A 7,656-nucleotide genomic window follows, 5' to 3' on the forward strand; every position below is an offset into this window, starting at 1 on the left:
GAGTTGTGCAATGCACAAGTTTCAGGCTGCGGCTCTTTCGCAAACTCACCCTTTTACTCCACTGGGCATATTTCTGGGGATTTGGCGCAGGTTAGCGCAGCTTGCGTCAAAAGGCAGTGAGGCGCCTATCTATGGCATACAGCACATTCCTGTTTGCAGAATGCAGCACACATATAAAAAGGAAAAACTGAGCAGAAATAATGATATTTCTCCTCGTTGCGCCTCCCCTGGGGAGGCGTAAGGTTTTAGTGAATCCCCAGTTTTGCAGGGTCTTGTAATCTGGGGATGTGTCAAAAGCCATGGGTGTTGCGTGGAATCACTAACCGTAATGCCCATGGAACGCCTCCCTAATGCAGAGTAAGGCAACACTGCGAATTGCGTTGCCTTACCTTACTCCATATCTATGAGGGCATTCAAAGCCAAGCAAAGTGGCATTCCGTGGCCTCATAAATATGGCGGCATACTTATGAGCGGCTTGCGCCACAGGTGACTCACTTTTCTTGACACTTTGGTGGCACAAGCCTCTCAACCATATTGTGAGGCCACGCAAATCCACTTTGCATGGCTTTCCATGGCCTCATCGATATGGAGGAAGAGAAAGCAGCGCAAGTCGCTGTGTGGCCTTACTCTGCACCAGGGCTGCGTTCCATGGACATTGCGGTGGGTTTGCCCACGCAATAGCCATTGATTTTGACGCTCCTCCAGATTTGCTTAATCGCATAAACTTATGGCTCCCCAGAGCAGGCGTGAAGAGGAGAAATATTTTCATTTCTCTTCATTTTTTCCTCTTTCAAATGAAAGAGGAAATCACCTCTCAGAATTGTTTTTGTGCAGGAAGGTGGCCTTCCTGCACAAAGACAATCCTGCATGCAATTCAGGCGCCCTTCCACCATGGTGCAAGAGTGCCTGGATTGGCACTAGGCAGCCAATTGTGCATCAGCACAGTGGGAAAGGAAAGGACTGCACCAAATTTCATAAATACGGTGCATTCCTGTCCTTTCACATTGGCGTAGGGTAGCGCAGCAAAAAAAACTTGCAGCATTACTCTATGCCAATTCCCCATAAATGTAGACCATGATTTAGAGGTTCGCACCACAGTTGCTTCACAAAATGTGATGCAACGGCGGTGAGAGGGGCCCCTACATTAGGTAACGTAGTGCTCTATTCATGGCATTGCATTATGTCAACTTATGAAGTTTAGGTTGGGCTTTTCCATCATACGCCCTTTTGCCAGGTCAGAAGCAAAGACAAAAGAAAAGGTACAGCTCCTCACATACTAACCTCGCTTCTGGTTAAGCCAAAGCTCGTGAAGCTGGCACTCTCACTCTGATTTCTGGATGTTTGAAACTGTGGGCCCTTGAGGTACAGAGCAAAGATGCCTTTTCCTATCAACTTCAGTTAAGTTATATTTTCAACTCTCATGTGTAAGCATGAATGAGTGCTGTATTTGTATGTCTGTCTGCATGCATGCACAAATGTGAATCTGTGTATGGGAATGAATATTTGCATGCATGAGAACTCTTCAATCCCTGCAAATATTATTCGTTTTTTTCCAATTCCAAATTAAGAAGTGACTGGCAGCTGGTACAGCAAAGGAAGCCTGTGAATCAACATACAAAATTGAATATGTTAAACAGAGTAAATGTACCTCCATAATATGCAATGCACAGGATTAAATTGGTATCACAGAATGGTGGAAGCATGCTCGCTTCATATAAATTATTTTCAGCAGAAGCACAGTGTTGTCCTGTGTCCCTACAGCTTTCAGACTCAAATCTGTGCAGAATCCACTTGTTGTCTCACGACAGAGCCCTTATCAAGCACACACAGGCCCACCTACAAATTTGGTAAAGAAATATACTTTGCATTCCTATTCTCAACCCTGGGAAAACGCATCAACAATAATAATAATATCATGCATTAACAATATATAATATCTTCTTTTATATATCATCCGCTACTGCGTTTTTGATGTTTCCTAGTTCCTCAAATAACCAGCTTGCTCTTACACCTTACCATGGTTCACAATTTATTGGCCATGACATGATGAATGCCAGAGGCTGCTTTTTGGATTGACACACACATATCAAGAACCAACCTTAAACTCAATAAGATATCATTAACCAATGTTAATGAAATGTACTAATCAATAATTATTACTTATGAAATATTGAATATATGTTAGACCAATACAGTAATATGCCATATTGAGAGTTATGAAGTATGTTCTAGCTTTATTAATTGTAGGCCTTAACGTAGTGAGTGTCTTGGCCTATTTTGCCAGGCTTCATGTAAAAGCTGTATTTCTTAGTGTTTAGTAAAAATGCTGACCAAGAGAATTAAACTGGTAAAAGTCTGTTGTATTGTTTAAATGTGCATATAACGGAAGCTTTTCGTGAGAACCGACTGCTAGGAGATGATGTTCTTGCTAATGCAACATTTTAGGTTTTTTGTGTGTGAGACTGACTTTCCAAGGACAAGAACAATGGAATTCTGACTTGAGTAGAAGCTGCAACAATATTGTTACCCGACAAGCCGGATGATGAGGACATTGCAAGAGGAACCAATCAACAATATGAGAACGGAGAAATATTAGAATTCAAAGATATGGTATAGTACTTTTATTGGAGAAAGTGTGAACATACGATTAACTGACCAATAGGGAATTAGGGGATAGTTTAAGTGACTTTAATATAACAACGCTAATTCTGGGAGAGACATTCATTTCGACATTTTTAGAGAAGACAGATTATTCTGCCATTTGGGTCATTCCGACATTCTGGCTCCTTGGGCTCATATTTTCCTGACTGAGAGCCTGATGGCTTGCTGATCGACTGATGTCCTGAGGACGAAGAATGATTCTGCTTTGATGACCCATACCGAGCATAGGTATACATCGAAATGTGATTATTATGCATATTTGCTTTTTCTTTCTAAGTACCAACTGCGCTGTTTTGATAGAACCATAGTTAGATGATTTTCCAAATTTTCCGTACTAAATTGTTTAGCATGAAGCCCAACATGCTGATGCTAATCTGATGTTAGTTAAGGATTCTCACTAATTGAATTATGATAACAGGGACTAATGCTTGGTGACCTTCTCTGCTGAACTTCATGTACTTCATTACGTTGACGCAGCTGACTTTGCTATTGATTTGCACCGTAGCTTTAGAATGTGTTGTAGTTCAAGCTTTGATTAGATTGCATTTCTTCCGCCACTTTGGACAACCAGTGTTGTTTCTGTATGTGTTTCGTTTGATGTTGAGATTAATCTACATGACCTTAGCATTATTAATATAGGGAAATAAACATTCTAAACTTTTACTAAAGGTGTAGTTATTCATGACTTAAAGGTCATGGTGCGTGACAATTACTGACTCCAATGATTATTGATTTTATTGATTACTAGTGATTGTCGATTATTGTGTATTGATTATTGATTATATACTGGAGCTATGGTAAGAACTTCTTAATTGCGAGTCAAAAGGTTCATCGACCTATTCCCGTCCCCTTGTAAGTTTACTTATTAAGGTCAGGCGCGCTAACAGTGGTACCGGCACATGTCTGGGTACTGTTGGGATGGTTGCAATGATATTGTGCGCTGTAAGATGCAGCACACATGTGTTTGGGCAATGAGGCAGGGCAGTTGCAAGGTGTTACTGCAAGGGACACCACCATGACGTAACCCCAGGAATGGTATTGACTGACTTCCTAGTCTCTGATGTCTTGGTCGTGTTGGTAGAGTTAATTTGACTATATGCGAGGGATGTTGTTAGGAGACAACCAGAGGCACAGTCATTAGACATGCCATCCATCCCATGTACTGCATATGTACATGTAGGTATTTAGCCCTAGTGATTGACATATGTCCAGGTTGTGTACGTGTTGTGGTGCATGGCACTACTAAGGCGTAGGTACATGTATAGCTTACGTCAGCATGGTGCTACTTGCTTCATGTGCAATGTGTCCCTCTGCTCTCCTTTGACATGCATTGAGTGTGTCCTATGTGGCTCCCCCTTCTTGCACTTAACAATTTAACATTAATTTCCCCATATCCGACTTACCCTGCATTTGTGGTGTTTCCTGGTAGTCTGCCCTGTCCTGCGATTCCAATGACCAGTTCCTCCGGGATGACTTCTGCAACCATCTCCTCCATCTCGTCCAGGTCCTCTTGTGGTGCTGGACTACCACCTCCAGTTTGCAGTGCTGCCTTCCTGTGCGATGCCATTTTTGTCTTTCTCCTTCGCTTGCAGTCCTGCGAGCGTTTCTTGCACTCAGTTACGGTTCTCCTCACCTCTGTCACACTGTTAATCTTGTCTACTATCTGCTGCCAGATTGCCTCTCTCCTTCCAATTGCTAATTTTGAGGTAACGAAGAGTTGATGTTGATGCTCTGTCACCTCTCTCATCAGTATTTCATACTCCTCCGCACTGAAACAACACTTTCTCTTTTTCTTCTTCCTCCCCTGGGTTGTTTGTCCTTCTGGCTGGTTCCTGGTTAATTTAGGTCACCCTGGGGTCTCTCCTGGCTTTCTGGCTCCATTTTGCCTCTCCTTTGCACTGTTTTGTGCATTGGTGTCTAAAGTTGACGCTATCGCTGTAAAAAATGGTGCATTTCCATTTTGCAACATGTTTATGTGTCTTAAAACAGGTTAGAGTCATTTTTCCGACGTTAACATAATTTTGCATTACCACAAGGCGCAATGGTTAACTTCACAAATGTTGACTCTAACCTATTATTAGCACCACCCACCGTCATAATATAAATATGAACCCCAGGTGGCATTAAAATATGGTGCTATCCAGCACTAGTCTTTTTGACGCAGAACTGCGTTTGCACAGTTTTGCGTCAAAAAGTATAAATCTGGCACTAAGTCATAGGTCACGTGACAGGAAAGGCTGCACCACAATAGTTTCCCTGCTCAAGTCATAATGTCGGCTCCTTTAACTCTGCACATTTTGAATGGTGCCTCACATGGGCTTTTGTGAGGACTAGTGGCACCCAAGAAGAGGACTTTTATATGCCTACGTCAAAGCATGCTTGCTGGCTCATTGCTATTCTTTCCGAGACAATGAATGAACCAGTGTGTCTTGTACTTGAAGCCTATAAGGCTGCATCAGCTGCTGTAACAAATCAAGTATTGACAAAGAGGAACGAGTTAGAGCTATTGGTATTGTAAATTCTTAACTGGACTTTTCTTGACACATCAATTGAAAATGAAAATTAAAACAGATGCATAAGCGAGCCAATTCAAAGCGCTACAGCCCCCATGAGCATGAGCACGAGGGAGAGACACAAAAGGAAAAAGATGTTTGCTCGCAGTCAAACGTATCGGCAAACGTGCAATTATACATATAACAGGGTCGGTGTCCAAGGCAGTAACAAAACCGCCCCACGGAGGGACAAACGAAAAGCATTTACCAATGATAACAAAGGATTTTTGAAAGGCAAGCTCATTAACGAGTAATAGTGATGGGCGTGCGGTGGGCGTGGTTAAAAGCCCACAGATAGATTACAACAGGTCAAAGCACTTGTGCGCTCTACCTAATGAATAAGCTAGGCACGTCCAGCGCTAGGTTCATCATATCACTTTTTTCCAAAACCATTGATGAAGCCAATAGGTCTCACCGATGCAAGACCTATTGGCTTTGTCAATCTTTTTTGCCATGTTGTGCGTCTGCTGTACAGCATGGTTCATAATAAAATAAAATAAAAAAGCGCTGTGATGGAGCAAGTGTTGATTGCGCCATAGCAATTTTTTTTTACTTTCAGCAATATTGCATAGCAGCCACGCTGCTGTACATGGCTCTTGCTTAAGTACTACCTACTGGTTTTGCTATTACTTGTGGTTTTTAGGCAAGGGTTGATTAAGTGATTTTCCCAGGATCACAGGAGGTCAATTATGCTAGATTCAGGCCCATATTTATACTTTTTGACGCAAACCAGCGCCAGCAAAAATCATGCCTCAAACCGACTTACGCCATTTTTTGAAGCACAACCCTCATTGAAATGACTCCTGTCTTAGCAAAGACAGGAGTCATGCCCCCTTGCCCAATGGCCATGCCCAGGGGACTTCTGTCACCTGAGCATGGTCGTTGGGCACAGTGGCATGTAGGGGGTCCCAAATTAGGCCTCCCCATGCCACTATAAAAAAAAAAATTAAATACTTACCTCAACTTACCTGTACTTACCTGGGATGGGTCCCCCCATCCATGGGTGTCCTCCAGGGGTGGGCGAGGGTGGCAGGGGGTGTCCCTGAGGGCAGGGGAGGGAACCTCTGGACTCCTTTGGAGCACACAGGTCCCTTAACGCCTGCCCTGACCCAGGTGTTAAAAAACGGCGCACATCAGGCTGTGCGCCATTTTTTAAGGCCCACCCCCTCCTGTGCGTCAAAATGACGCTGGAGTATAAATAAGGCGCACAGGCCATAAAGTTATTTTTTGGGCGGGAACGCCTACCTTGCATGTCATTAATGCAAGGCAGGTTCCAGCATCCAAGAAATGACGCACACGGTCGGGCGTCAGAGTTTAAATATGGGGCAAGGTGCGCAAACAGAGTATATAAATCTTTATTCATCAGTTTCAAAGTTGTGGCATGATCTAAATAAATATACATACATTTGACACACACACACATATATATATATATATGTTTATAATATATATTTTAACAGACCTTTACAATTAAGTCAAAGAAGATATTTGAATAATATTTCAATAATCAATGAGAAAAATAAAAAGCTGATCCAGAAATAAAACACAAATTGGACTGTTACATGTTTTACTTTTCAACTGACTTTCCCTCATCTGTTTACATAGATAGATTAAACTTAAAACTCAAATAAGAAATTTTATCTCACAATATTTCTTTTTCACAGGATAAGGGTACCCCTACTCTTGGTAGGGCTTTCAAAAATTGAATGAAACTCTTAAATGTTCCTCTCCACAGAAATCTTTAGTAAAAGGCGAAAGATTTATTCGATTTGAAGAGAAACCAGAGCATGCTAATGGCAGCCGCCGACAATTGCCCCAGGAAACGCCGTTCCACAGACTATCAGGGCGACTAGGTTTACTAAGGTCCTCATAGAAAACCCTTCGAAATAGAACCAAGTTATAATAATAGTTGTAATACTTTACACCGATAAAACACTTGTCGCCTCAGAAAGAAACAAGCGGAGATCCCAGCAGTGAGAGGAATTATGGGTATGCAAATTTTGCCGCAGGTCACGTGACAGGAAAGCCAGCAAGACATTTTCTATGGTCATTTCTGCTCCTTTAATTATCCATGTAACCAGCTGTCTGCAAGGCGGCAACAAAACCGCCCCAAGTAGATAAAGAATTTTTAAAGGGAAGCCCATGAATGAGTGATAGTGAGGAGCGTGCGGTGGGCGTGGTTAAAAGCCACTGAGAGCTCACACCAGGACAAAGAACTTACACACTCGACCTCGAAAGGCTAAGGTAGCGCCGACAGCCGCTGGCGGAAGTGGACTGTATCGGGTCAGTGGCCCTAATATTGTGGGATGGTTAGAAAACCTACGATTTTCATCCAAAAAACAATGACATACTCTTGTACAATTGAGTCCCGCACCTCTCGTTCTCAGTAGCAAACGAAATCATTCAAAAAATAATAAATCTGTCTCTCTGGTTTATCATTAGG

At 42.4% G+C, this 7,656-nt stretch overlaps 1 non-coding gene across 1 annotated transcript; it reads right to left on the bottom strand.

The window, feature by feature from the left end:
- Positions 1-6,886: 6,886 nt before the first annotated feature.
- On the bottom strand, positions 6,887-7,002 carry LOC138286801 (U5 spliceosomal RNA). The gene has a single exon (XR_011202077.1). It is a non-coding gene; the product is annotated as a U5 spliceosomal RNA (small nuclear RNA).
- Between the last annotated feature and the right edge of the window lie 654 nt (positions 7,003-7,656).

The sequence above is a fragment of the Pleurodeles waltl genome, chromosome 3_2 (assembly GCF_031143425.1).
Source record: "Pleurodeles waltl isolate 20211129_DDA chromosome 3_2, aPleWal1.hap1.20221129, whole genome shotgun sequence".
NCBI classification, from domain to species: domain Eukaryota; kingdom Metazoa; phylum Chordata; class Amphibia; order Caudata; family Salamandridae; genus Pleurodeles; species Pleurodeles waltl.